Here is a 14843-nt window from a genome sequence, read left to right as displayed (position 1 = left end):
GGGGCGCAGCCCCATGGGGCTCAAAAGGGGGCGCCCAGCCTCATGGGGCGCAGCCCCATGGGGCTCAAAAGGGGGCGCCACAAAGGGCGCAGCCCCGTGGGGCCCCGAAGGGGGCCCGGGGGGCCCAGCCTCATGGGGCGCAGCCCCATGGGGCTCAAAAGGGGGCGCCACAAGGGACGCAGCCCCGTGGGGCCCCGAAGGGGGCCCGGGGGGCCCAGCCTCATGGGGCGCAGCCCCATGGGGCTCAAAAGGGGGCGCCACAAGGGGCGCAGCCCCGTGGGGCCCCGAATGGGGGCCCGGGGGGCCCAGCCTCATGGGGCGCAGCCCCATGGGGCTCAAAAGGGGGCGCCACAAGGGGCGCAGCCCCGTGGGGCCCCGAAGGGGGCCCGGGGGGCCCAGCCTCATGGGGCGCAAGCCCTAATAGGCATTAACTAAGGGGGGCGAAGCCCTAGACGGCAATTAATCATGGAGGCGCGGAGGGGCGAAGCCCTAAAAGGCAACTGATCATGGGGGCGAAGCCTTAGACGGCATTTAATCATGGGGGCGCGGAGGGGCGAAGCCCTAAAAGGCATTAACTAAGGGGGGCGAAGCCCTAAACGGCAATTAATCTTGGGGGCGCGGGGGGCGAAGCCCTAAAAGGCATTAACTAGGGGGGGCGAAGCCCTAGATGGCATTTAATCATGGGGGTGCGGAGGGGCGAAGCCCTAAAAGGCATTAACTAAGGGGGGCGAAGCCCGAAACGGCAATTAATCTTGGGGGCGCGGGGGGCGAAGCCCTAAAAGGCATTAACTAAGGGGGGCGAAGCCCTAGACGGCTTTGAATCATGGGGGCGCGGAGGGGCGAAGCCCTAAAAGGCAACTGATCATGGGGGCGAAGCCCTAAACGGCAATTGCTCATGGGGCGTGGAGGGGCGAAGCCCTAGAAGGCAAAGGCTCAGGGGGGTGCCGAGGGCGAAGCCCTAGAAGGCGAAGGGGGCCCGGGGGGCCCAGCCTCATGGGGCGCAGCCCCATGGGGCTCAAAAGGGGGCGCCACAAGGGACGCAGCCCCGTGGGGCCCCGAAGGGGGCCCGGGGGGCCCAGCCTCATGGGGCGCAGCCCCATGGGGCTCAAAAGGGGGCGCCACATGGGGCTCAAAAGGGGGCGCCACAAGGGGCGCAGCCCCGTGGGGCCCCGAAGGGGGCCCGGGGGGCCCAGCCTCATGGGGCGCAGCCCCATGGGGCTCAAAAGGGGGCGCCACAAGGGGCGCAGCCCCGTGGGGCCCCGAAGGGGGCCCGGGGGGCCCAGCCTCATGGGGCGCAAGCCCTAATAGGCATTAACTAAGGGGGGCGAAGCCCTAGACGGCAATTAATCATGGGGGCGCGGAGGGGCGAAGCCCTAAAAGGCAACTGATCATGGGGGCGAAGCCTTAGACGGCATTTAATCATGGGGGCGCGGAGGGGCGAAGCCCTAAAAAGGCATTAACTAAGGGGGGCGAAGCCCTAAACGGCAATTAATCTTGGGGGCGCGGGGGGCGAAGCCCTAAAAGGCATTAACTAGGGGGGGCGAAGCCCTAGACGGCATTTAATCATGGGGGTGTGGAGGGGCGAAGCCCTAAAAGGCATTAACTAAGGGGGGCGAAGCCCGAAACGGCAATTAACCTTGGGGGCGCGGGGGGCGAAGCCCTAAAAGGCATTAACTAAGGGGGGCGAAGCCCTAGACGACTTTGAATCATGGGGGCGCGGAGGGGCGAAGCCCTAAAAGGCAACTGATCATGGGGGCGAAGCCCTAAACGGCAATTGCTCATGGGGCGTGGAGGGGCGAAGCCCTAGAAGGCAAAGGCTCAGGGGGGTGCCGAGGGCGAAGCCCTAGAAGGCAAAAAAAAAAAATTGATTTTTTTTTTTGATTTTTTTAAATTTTTTTTTTGATTTTTTTTTTGATTTTTTTTTTATTTTTTTTTAATTTTTTTTTTAATTTTTTTTTTTTTTTTTTAATTAAATTAGCTTAGTCATGTTTAAGCGGTTTATATTATAAACACTGAGCGAAGCCGGGTAATACAGCTAGTATTATATAAAGAAAAAAAAACATGTGAAACACACCAACTGTATGTTATCTCCATAGCAACGGTGTGAGCACCTTTTCCGAACATTTCACAAACACTCAAATTTATTATTATCACGTCTTTGAAAACCGAAATTTGATTGAGACATTTTAAAAATTGAAACCATTATCACTTTAAAAAATGGCGGTGAGATTATATTAGACGCGACATCATTAATAAAAAAAAATACACTGAAAACACTCGATCAATTTATTACACGAAACAAACTAACACTTAGATACATATATATGTATGTATAATGATGAAATACACTGAACTAAATGTATACTAAACTATAGTAGAAAATTATTTGCGATTTATAAAACAAGCCACGTATAACACTAGCCCGTTAATCGTAGACTGAATTTAAATAAAAAAAAATAAATGAATTAAAATCAAACAATTGAAAACATAAAATATGAATTTTATTCAAACTACATAGATTGAAAACTGATTTTTTTTTAATATAATATATCAAATTGAAAGGTGTAGATTTGCATAGCGGAAAATTAAACCAACATTCATCTTCATATACAGCTCATATATACATATATATGAATTATATTCCTAAAATATGTAAATACATATGTACGTAGTTGTGCTTTTTTTTATCCAGGTCCGATTTTATTCGTTTTTCACACCGAATTAAAATACATTAGATGGATGCATATTCGAATGTAATAATAATGAAAAAACGACGCACGCTTATCTGTCCGTCTGATGTTCAGAGGCGGCACGTGTCGTCGCCGCGGCCCGGGGGCGGCCACGTGCCGCCCCTGTAAATTGAACGTCCCTGTTTGCGGTGTGCGCGCGCCGCCCCTGGGACACCCTGTTTACACTGGACGTAATTAAGGATTTACGCACGATACACTACCTCCCCTCCTTTCCACCCCTTGCGAAACAATTCATATTCAATTCAAAACTATTGTTAACCCCCCCCCCTTTCCACCCTCTCCTCCTGGACTCACAACAACAAAAAACAAAACAATTTAAACAAAACGTCGATTGAAATATGTACGAAGCGTATCAATGTCTGAGAGCCGTGTCCAAGTGCACTCGTAAATATAGCGCTCGTCAATCGTAAAGATCGTAGTTTAATGATGAGGGAATTTGCAATTTCAATTTCAAGTTTGCACATTGTATGGAATAATGCCTGCAATACTAACCACTCAAAATATTTTAATAAATCATTTATACTTACCTAAAAAGACTTCATTCCCAAAAAGCATTCCGCTAGTTGTAGATATTATAGGTTTAATACCAGACAAAATAACTTTAATTTAAATTTAATTTCATTTAATTTAAAAAATAAATTAAATGAATTTTTTTATAAAATTAAATTCATATTTTAATTAGTGTCATTACGTGTTTTACCCCAAGGCGACATCTATGGCCACATTTATACATGTTTGTACTTTATATAAATTTATAACATTTGAAATCATATTCAAATAATGGTAACAAGTAAGGATAGGTTGCCAATTTGTTTGGAACCGTTTCAACAATGAAGGACTCTGAGAGGAAACGATTGACCTGGAGTCACATACATATGTATATCCAAGGTCTTTCCAGCCGCATCGAGCCAGAGATTGACCCATGACCCCTCGGTAACATTCTAGCACTTCTTTCGTCCATTATTCAAACTTCGTAGCCCACCCATTTCCATTTCAATTTCTTTACTCACTCCATTATATCAACTACCCTTGTCATTCTTCTCACCCACGTATTCCATTATTCTCTTGTTATCATCCTTGCGATTTTCCTTTCACCCCTTTACATTCTCTCAGGTATTATTCCGGCACTTCTATTGTCCACCTTTCGTCCATTCTGATAGCCACGTGACCCACCCATTGCCATTTCAATCTCTTCACTCACTCAACTACTTTCTCAATATATCAACTACCCTTGTCATACTACTCACACACAACATACAAATGTATATAGAAATATAAAGGTTTTCGAAATCATATATTTTTGCGACAATTGAACTTTGAACTATTCTTTAAAAATATCTACTATCTACTATCAAACTATATTTATAAGTCCATACATACATATATAATAGTAACTACAATCAGTTGTGAATATTGTTATATTGTTTTCTAATTAAATGTGAACAATTTCATATGACTTCAAATAACAATAAAGTAATAGATTATACATATTCTTAATTTATGCATAAATAAATTCTAAAGGAAATTTAAACATATTTAGTGAGGCCATCAAAATGAATCACATTCAGATGGTTTAATTGAGTATTTTCTTTATACGGAGTAGCTAAATGAAAAATTATATATATCAACGTATGAGCGATAAATTAATATACATATTATGTATTATCATAGCATCGAAAAAATATATATGAACGGTTTTAGAAATTGTCAAAATAAAGTAAATGCATACATAATACATATACAATAGTGATTTGACTGCGCATATTCGATAAGTGACTATCGAGAAAGCTTTTTCCTCTTAAATATAATAATAGACTTCGCACAGATATGTGACGAGGATATAAAGGAAGGAGGAGGCTTTATCATCATCAGGACAAGATCCTAAGCCAGCAGACGATGGCACGCACGCAACCCTTATATAAAACATTAGAGGGTTGGAGAAAATCCACGATGATATGACAAAAACTAAATGGAAGAAAAAGTATACGTGTGTAGCTTTGGTTGTTAATTAAATCAAAATTATATATACAGGTGGATAGGTAAGTGTCGTGGCTTCGATTTTACGATCGTCTAATAATGTCGTACCTGTGTAATACTCGTCTGAGCTCTTCGTGTTGTTGCTAAACGAGCTTTTTGTGTTTCAATTTGTGCCCATTTTATCGTCGTATTATCTGGTTACACTTTGCGAGGGGGTTGATTGAGCTTCGCTCGTACCTATCGGTGTGTTTGTGCTTTTTTTTAACATAACAATAGCATATGGCGATGGAATTGATGAAATTAGGGTGTGAATACTGTGTGTGTGTGTAGTATGAATGATTTTGAAATTAAAGCATGTCTGTTTGTTTGTGGATTTGTCACTATCAATTGTCCAATTGTCCGAAGTTTCGACGCATTGGATCAATTTAAAATTTTTTTTTTAAATGTTAATAATTGAGAAATAAAAAAAGGAGTTGACAATTGATTATATTTTATTTGTGGAAAGAAAAAAATGGTCCTATATATAATTGTACAAGCACAACACAGCACTGCATGGAAAAGACTACTGCAATTCATACTATACAGCACCGCCGGTTTTCGTTACGTTCATACTTATTTTGAACATATGTAAGGCAAAATCACATAGTGCGACGATGTCATTTGCATATGAAAATATTCATATGCAAATAACAGCACTTTCGTTAGTACGGGTACAATCGCCACTATTACTTCACGCCATGCGTGAATATTTCCACAATGGCCCAATAAAATCGGTTCTGTTTTATGTGTTTCGGTGACATGTACTGCTGTTTAGTATGAATAGATAGTGCCGATTGCTGCGGTTTCGGATACGTCACATACACATTACGGAAAGTGTGAATGTGTCCATTTAGAATGTGCTAAAGATTATTTTTCGTACTGCTGTTTACGTACAGTTGCGGGCTTGAGCTGTGATGGTATAAACGAACCTTAATAATTACCTATACATACATAATATAAAATTATATGTGGTGACGTTTCTAAGAAATTGCATTATGATAGCAAAATATTTCATGACAGCAATTTTTTTAAAAATAACATTTACATTATTATATGAACTCTTAAACCAAAATTGCAGTTCTTAATTTTTTTTAGTTAAAATCAGTAATCAGTATAAAATAGTAGTTCCATCCTAGTACATATGAGCCGCATATTTTAAAGTGGCATTAGTCCACTTTTTCTTCATTTCGAGAAATATTTTGTAAAAATACTAGTGGCCTGTATTACGTTTATTCCGCTTTCCCAAGATTCTGAACATATTGAATTAAAATAAGTGATAGGAATTTATGAATTAAGTCAAACAGTGATTTTGGAACTAAAAATTGAACTTCCGCCGCTTTCAAATATGTACATATATTGGCTCGTACATTTAATGATTGCATAAGTTCGTGCCCGATTTTTAAAAGTGGCGGTAAGCGTTTTTTGGCAGTAAAAGGGTATGAACTTCTTCAAATATCTAATTTTTAATTATATGTATGTCAGATCAAAAAATTATTCGAAAAAAAGACGGATATTCCACTTTTCAATTCTAATAAGATGTTTATTTAAATATATATATAACATTGTAAATACAATCCAAATATTTCTGGAAAATGCCTTAATATTATATAATATAATACACTTACATACATATGTGTGTAGATGCTAAAAATAAATTAAAAGATCAAAGCTTATTTTCCACATTTAAACTTAGGAAATATACATATATAAATTTACTTTAAAGATTCATTTTAAATCTATACTATTATATAAATGTATGATAAAAAAATCGATTTGTATCGTAAAATAAGCTTTAAAATACATTCAAAGTGACAGCTTTCAAACGTACTCAAACTCAAATATATATATGTATGTATTACTACATTTAATTTTTTACATAACGTTTCCTAAAGGAAACAACCCATTGACTTCACAATCTAATCAGAACTTATGTAAATACTATCATTCCGTTGAACACTTCTTTAAAATAATTCCACCGCAACGACTTCCAAGAATAAAGTTATCGACTTCCTAAATTTGAAACACTTACACTTTTTCATATGGACAAAATCGAAGTGCAATATTTTTTCACGGCATAAAAAAAATAGTAGCGATACTCGTATTATACGGTAGTTTTCGTGTACTGAAGGAAATTTTACGAAGTATATACAACTTCAGATTAAGTTTCTTTGATGACGAGCCGTGGAGCAGCTTCTTCTCGTGAAGTTTTCAGCATCCGTCTTTGTAAGGTCTTTGAGAAATGCTACTCAGCATGGCCGTATCTCAAGTTGTCTTTGTGGACTATATTTATTCTGCGCTGAAACAAAATAAATAACATCATAGTTACTATACAGCGTCTGTATTAAATATAAAATTAACCAACGTTAACTAATTATTATTAATCACTTCATGTACATACATAGTTAAAGATCGTTGACGAGGTGAGTTTGTAAATATATTTATTGCAATTTTCCTCGTTTGTTTTAGCAGATTTTTACCTGGTTTCGAGGAAAAACGACCGAATCTCAGACAGACTATTCTCGTCGGTGTGGATATCCGATTTCGTTAATGTGCGCATTGCAAATATTTGACTTGAATTATGAGAAACTGTGGATACGTCATTGCGATTTTTGCACGTACTATATGATTGTGTACTTTATTTGGGAAATGTTTTGATAGTACTCGGAAAATATGAACATTTTTCCTTGATACAAGTATGGTTGGTGTGATCAATATAAATTTTCCTTAGGTTGCTAAGTAATAATACCCACTAATCACTTATGTGTGTAATAAATGGTTTAAATCCATAACATATTTTAACTAAGTGAAATGTTAAATATGAATTATATTATTATATTTTCGGAAAAACCAAACTATTTTTTTCAGTTTAAGTCTTTAGTCAGTTTAAGTTTAACACTTCTATAAATGAAATATGCATTTCATTTGTATATATATATTTATAATCAATTAAAATCTCTTGAATGTAGGTACATATTCTAAATTGAAAAAATAATAAATAGGATGATTAATTTTGAACCACCTCATATATGTATTCCTTAGGAACTATATTTGTATATATTTTGTAAGAATATTATAAATTTTAAATGGTCTATTTATAATAACATAAAAAATTACATTTTGTTTTTTTTTAATATCTACATATGTATGTACATTAGTTTGAGATTCATACTAATTGAAATTTGAATTAAATTACTTAAATTCCAAAAAAATATGTAATTTAGGAAGTTCATCCAAATATTAAAATAAAATTATAATCATACGTAGAATTTTTATCAATATTTTGAAGTCATGAAATTTGACCCACTTCAAAATATTTTTTTTTACCCAATTTTTATATAGCAGAATTTTATATAATTTCATTTTAAATCTTTCGAGTATTAATTATCATCCATTACATATGTATATAACTTATAAGTGAAGTAAGAATATATATGAGAGATAATGAGAGCCTATAATGCAAATTTTATATGATATAGTGTGAATAGATAAAGTTATAGGCGTTTAACAATTAAAATCTCATAAAACGAGTGGGTGGTGGAAAGTGGCCAAAACTCGCAAAACGGTAATGTTTCAAAGCGATCGGAAGAGTATAGGAAGTTTGCAATACTAACAAACGAAATAAAACTAATAAAAACCTAGTAAAAATATTATTTATAATGTGAGTACTGAATGTCGAATAATTGATTTAAACAGTAATCAAGCAAAGATATACCATTTATGCAACATCTCGCTGACGTTTCACTTTATAAATATATTTTGTTGGAAGATATTCGACTTAAATTTTGATGGATTATTATATTGTAGTTTAAAATCTGGCTGAATGCAAAATTACAAGAAAATCTGCTGGGTGTAAGTGCGTCAAAAATTTTTGCAAGAATTCACAACATGCATAGAAGAAGAGAGTTAAATTCAAGAACTGAATTTTTCTTAAAGAAAATTATTTATTATTTTTTCTATTATATAAATTATGAATCTAGATAGGTTTAAAAATACAAAACAAACACCAAAAATCGTGTGAATATTTATTTTCGCCCACAAAACATCTATACACAGCAGGGCCACTCTCTCGCGACTTAATCTGCGACAGAGTCGAGCGAGACGGATAAATACACTCGAATCGAGAGATAGAGATAGATACAGAGGGAGTGACTGGTTTGTTTGGATGTTTTCGATTCTTCGTCGTCGCAGTTGAACCTGAGAGAGAGAGTAAGTATATTTCTGCTTAACTTTAGCAAAGGCCGGGTCGAGCAGCTAGAGCGCTTGAATATTTGATGGGGCAAACAATGCTTTGCGTGGGGCGTTTCGAGTGCGCTTCGTTCTCTCCAACATCAGAGCCCCGCGTTTGTACAACTCACTATGATTGATATGGAAATGAATTATAAATGAGTGCGAGGCTCGTCTGTGATCCACCCACCCACCCATTCACCCCACTCACCCCCCGCCCCCCCCCAGAGCTCTGTGTGAGGCGTCCGCCCCAATGCTTTGAGGAGGTTTTCTTTTTCAGGTCGTTGTTATTGACAGGTAGTGCTGACTTGTTGGAGCGAATTTGCCTTTGGACGATGTAAAATGCTTCAGTGTCCCGACTTTTCATCGGAGGGGTTTGGTTCGATCCATTTTTAATAAGGGTGCGTTTTCATGAACGTTCTTCTGGTGGATTTTCATTTTTGGATATTGTTATGAGTCCAGTTTGTTTTCAACTGTAATATGAACGGGTATTTTGATGTAAAATTGTATCTATTCTCATTATTCCCGAGACTGAATGTGATATTTTCCACCTTAGTGAGCGTTAATTGTCGGAAATTACTCTAACCCATTTATCTGGTAGTCTGCGCTCATCCTTGTTTTCATGATTTATGAGTGAAATTTTGATTAACTCTCTTCCATTTGGGCCTTACAGGGATGTTTTGTATTTGTAAGAACTGGCTGTAGGTGCAAGGCATTCCTTATGCTATATTTTTTATTTGATATTTTTACTTTATCTGTTATTATTAAATGCTATTTTTTATGTTTATGTATGGATGTATTTATGTTTATGTTCAAATGTATTTTTTTTATGTATAATTGATGAGTATATTATTTTTGTTATGTATTAATTTATGTTTAATTGTTATTTTGTTTTTTTGTGTTATATTTTTTGACCATTCTGGCGCTTTAGGAATTCCTGTTATGCCACAATGGTCTGTTTAGAATAAAATAAATAATAAATAAATTATTAGCAATATAAAAAATTCGGATGTGACCAACACACGATTTTATCTATGTATTTAACGAATATAAGTAGGATTAAAAACAAAATTTGATAATCAAACATACATACACGTTCACACATACCGGCTATGAGCGCATTGTCGATACAAATTGAGCACAAATGTAGGAAAACTTACACTACACAAATGTAGGAAAACTTACACTTACACTTTTTTATTACTTAGAATCACTATAAATATTATACGCATTAAATATTAAGAAGATAATAATAATTAAAAGGGTCGAAATAAAATAATGAAATATTGTTTTAAAAAAAATTCTACTTCTGGCTTACAAATTCTGATCAACTCTAAGTTAGTACATAAAAAATACAAATAATAATTTTCAGCTTAATACGTTCAGGGGTGTGGAAAAAATCATTTCCAACAATTTTTGACTTTTCTAAGAGGAAAAAATCCCACTTCCTGTTTATTAAATTTGATATGTTTTTTTATTTTCATCACATTGATACAAGGATTTTCGCATGATCACAAAACTTTTATATATTGTAACTACGTACATATGTAGATAAAGCAAAAACGTCTCTTTTAAAATGACAATATATCTATGAGTCTAGCAAAATGTCACGATTTTCGTCAATTCGTAAAATTTTTCTAAATTTTTTGTAGTCAAATTAAAGATATAAAACCTAAAGAATCTCTCAATGACTTTTCTTTTCAAAATAACGATGAAAACATATAGTAAAATGACGATTTTTTAAACAGAACGGTTCTCCACACAAATTTTCGTTGTGAGCGTAGTGCGTTTTGTCATAAAGTTTATGGCGTTATTTTCGCGGTATTTTATAATTATAATTTATTTATATAATAATAATGCAAGTGTGACAAATCTGATTAATTCGTGGGGGTGTATGACTTGGGAAGGTGAGGGGGAGCAGGGGAAGGTTTGCGTAAAGCAAAAATACAACATAAGCATTCCGGCGATAATCCTCTGACAAATAAAACTGTATTTTATTCGCGCGCCACTGAATTATTGCCCTTTTTAACAAACGCTGCGATTAGCGATTGTGTTAGTAAGTGTGTGTGTATGTGCGTAATATATTTCCCCAAATTTATTTCACAAATACGAGTGAATTTATTGTAGAAGCGTGGAAATTATTCTCAATGAGTTTGCGCTGTGAAAAAGTGTGTAAATTTTACAATACTTAGTCATGACGCGAAAATTTTCAGGCATGTTAATGACCGCTGCAAAAATAATCACCTGATTACATATAATAAATAATAAATATGTATAAAAATTACTAAATGAATTTATTTTACATTTCTAAATACGAACAGAAAATTAATCACATGATTATAAAAAATCATAACTTTTTTAACAAAGTGTTTTGATGATTTATTTTTATTATTATTAATTAATTAAATTATAATTTAAGTAAATAATTTTTAATAATTTAATATATAAATCAATATAATAAAAGATCTCACCCCGAAAACATGTATGTATGTAAAATTCCTGAAATAATTCAAGCGGTCCAAAATTAATCATCTGACTATAAAAAATTATAAAAATTTTAGTATTCATTATTTTTACATAAACTTGAATCAATGTTATAATTTATATTATAAAGTTTTTAATTAAATCAAAAAAATTGTTAGAATATTTTAATTTAATATTTACTATAAAATAATATTCAGAACTGTATAATGTATCTACAACATGCATTGTGTAAGCTTGCGTAGACATTAAAAGCATCTTAAAAAATATGATTTTTATAAGTTTTTAAGCATTATTTATAAAATTAAATATTTATTTTATATTTTACGATTAAAAAATAATAAAAAAAAACGAATGAGTTAATACTGGAAAAGATTTTCATGGAGTCAGTTGAATCTTTCTGTAAGCGATCGACATTATTTTCCAAAATATTTTTTTATGATAACATAAGTATAAATCGAATGAATGTTTATCGCAAAATATACATACACATTTGCCCTTGCGTATGGCAAAGAGGGTGAGAGTGTGATGGGGTGGGAGGGGTGTGTATGTGATAAAACAATAATAATCGTCAATGGACCCTCGCGCAAAGCGTGAAGCCGTCAGCAAATGTCAGTTAATCCTCAAATGTGTCATTTGTAGCTATTCTCAGCTTTGGATTACGACCATTAAAATAGGGCAGTGCATTCATTCAATGCAATTTTGTTGAATGTAGTCGCACCGATTGCAACTCAAACTTGCTGCACTTTACACACTCTTAATACACATAATTGTATGTATCCGAGGCTTTGATTGTTGAGGCGAAATTGCATAAACAGATTTGCTCGACATGTGTGAATGGATTGATCATAGAATTTTATTTCACGTTTGAATTAATTTATGTAAATAGAACTTATACCTACATACATATATAGTACGTTTAACTGATTATAACTGAAGTTAACTGAAGACGATTGAAACAAAAAAGGCAATCTACGATTTATTGTATGTTATGTACATAACGAGGAGAGATAGGATACGGAATACGTGGGTGATGAGTAAGACAAGAGTAGTTAATATAATGGAGATTGAAATGGCAATGGGTGGGTCACATGGCTAGAATGGATGAAAGATGGACAAGAGAAGTGCTAGAATGTTACCCGAGAGAATGTAAAAGGGTAAAAGAAAGGTTGCAAGGCAGATTGTTGGATGAAATTAGAAAAAATACCTTCATCCAGCAGTGGATGATAAATGTAAATATATAATTATGTGATAAGTTGAGTTCCATTCAATGAATGTTTGCAAATCTACCAACAGATCTATGATAAGGCCTTATCATAGATCTGTTGGTAGTAAATCCCAACTACATATTTCAGAATAATTTTTCAGTTTTGGAGAATTTAGTATTAGTATTTTAGTCAAATTTAGTGAAAATAGTTTTTAACTTATTTACTTTTAAGGCAATTTATTTATTAATTGTCACAAAAGGCTTTATTTGTTTTAAAATCATAAATAATTGTTAATTATTTGGTTTTTTAAACATTTTCTTCTTTCACGAGGCAGTGCCACACCGATATTGCCGCGCCGACAAACCCGCGCAAAATAAACAAACTCCGCCAATGCCGTGCAAAATAAAGCCACAAAATTAAATAAAAAGAATTTCAACTTAGGTTGGTAAGTAAATATTTAAAATAGTTGAAATATCGTATTGTATTAATATTTTCAGTTATTTTTTTTTCTTCAGAACGCCATTTAATTTACGTAATCATTTAATAATTTTGTAAGAAGTGTGAAGCCCAATTAGGCTTTTTGAAAAAACTTTTTTTGTTAATGCTGCGCCTACTGACTCCAATGTCTAATTATGAGTATGATCTAATTTTTTACTAACCTCTTCTTAGGTCGCAAACGATTTGTTTTGAATATAGTACATATATATTATATTCCATTATACATGAAATTTAGTACTTTTTTGCGCGGCTATGTCGATGTGGTACTGTCAAGTGTGGTTTTTTCAGCGCCGCATTATCGTACGCAGCTTTGCCGGGGCTCCCATATTTATGTATGTAAAATAATATTAAAAAAAAATACATTATAGAAGTAAAAATTTATGCTACTAGGTATATATATACCTATATGTATGATTTATACATTTTATAATAAATATCGATGTAAGTGTGTATAATTGGATTTGGGTGGCTCTCAAGCCATATTACGAAGAAATAAAATCAATGCAATCTAACATAATTTTGACCAAAATATTTAAAACGCCTTTTTTTATTATTATTATATGGAATTTAAGGCAAACGTTGTTCTGAAAAGAAACAACACATTATTTATTATTGATTTTCACAATTTTGACTATATTATAATATACACATTTAACCAGCAGCATGGCTCGGTGGTTGGGCTTTTGCCTAGCACCGAGAGGCGCCGGGTTCAATCCCGTAAGTTGACCGATTGAAAATAATTTATTTTGAGTATATTATCTGTAATGCTGCTGGATATTTGTGACTCCAAGTCGATCGTTTCCTATTTTTCTGATTTCATTGTTGAATCGGTTCTTCATTAAATTGGCAAAACTATCCTACCTGCTATTTGTCACCACTATTTGAGTATGGTTTATGTACAATAAAATTTATGTTTAAAATTCATACATGTCTCGTTAATTTCAAGTGTTTCTGTGTCTCGTAATTCAGCGACTTATGTAATAAAAATGCTGCATTGTTTGTAATTGACCAGGAAGGCGCATTAGGGTTTACCTGTTAGGCCTTCCTGGTATATATGTATGTATGTAAAATAAATATGAATATATGTACCTACATATGTATGACACAATATAATGTCTGCAATGTTCTTTAACCACAAGGTCGTACATAATAAAAAAAAATTAAAAAAAATCCATATAATTCACTACAACTCCTAACACACATTTGACAGGTCGACAGAAGCCGTCCTAAATTTTTCCTCAGCCTCATTTTTTTATTATTTTTTATTTGTTTACACACCCGCACAAAAGTCATTATTTATCGCAGTGAGCCTTCAGGTGTTCTTTGAAACATCACCTGAACTAACTGGGCGAGGTTGCGCAAAACACATGTCAGAATTAATTGGTGAGAGAACCACACCGTACAAAATACGAACCGTACCTGTTCGTGTATGAAATAATAATAGCACCACAAAAACGAGCCCCATGAATACGCACTTACTCGACTATATTGGGGCTTTCGCATGGGTGAATCGAGAGTCTATATTGCCGCGGGGTGGGGCCTTACAATGGGGCCCCATTGAGCCCCCGCTAAGTATGGGTGTCTGTCAATCAAGATCGGGACCCCGGGGGCTGAGCCCCCGTCGCCTCGGGGCCTAGAGTGCGCCCCCGCGACCTGACGTTTATTG

The 14843-nt window shown here is 35.6% G+C and overlaps 1 protein-coding gene across 2 annotated transcripts in view; it reads right to left on the bottom strand.

Moving 5' to 3' along the window:
• Nucleotides 1–5202: 5202 nt before the first annotated feature.
• fkh (fork head box protein) overlaps nt 5203–14843 on the bottom strand; it is a 51099-nt gene continuing 41458 nt past the window's right edge. Inside the window, exon 2 of one of the 2 annotated variants that reach the window (XM_077441100.1) lies at nt 5203–7062. The gene's annotated coding sequence lies outside the window, so the exon portion shown is untranslated. The remainder of the gene's footprint in view (nt 7063–14843) is intronic. The other variant, XM_077441101.1, reaches the window with a different exon arrangement.

The sequence above is a fragment of the Arctopsyche grandis genome, chromosome 11 (genome assembly GCF_051622035.1).
Source record: "Arctopsyche grandis isolate Sample6627 chromosome 11, ASM5162203v2, whole genome shotgun sequence".
NCBI lineage: Eukaryota > Metazoa > Arthropoda > Insecta > Trichoptera > Hydropsychidae > Arctopsyche > Arctopsyche grandis.
Note: the sequence above shows the minus strand (reverse complement) of the source record. Positions and strands in the feature narration are given on the sequence as shown.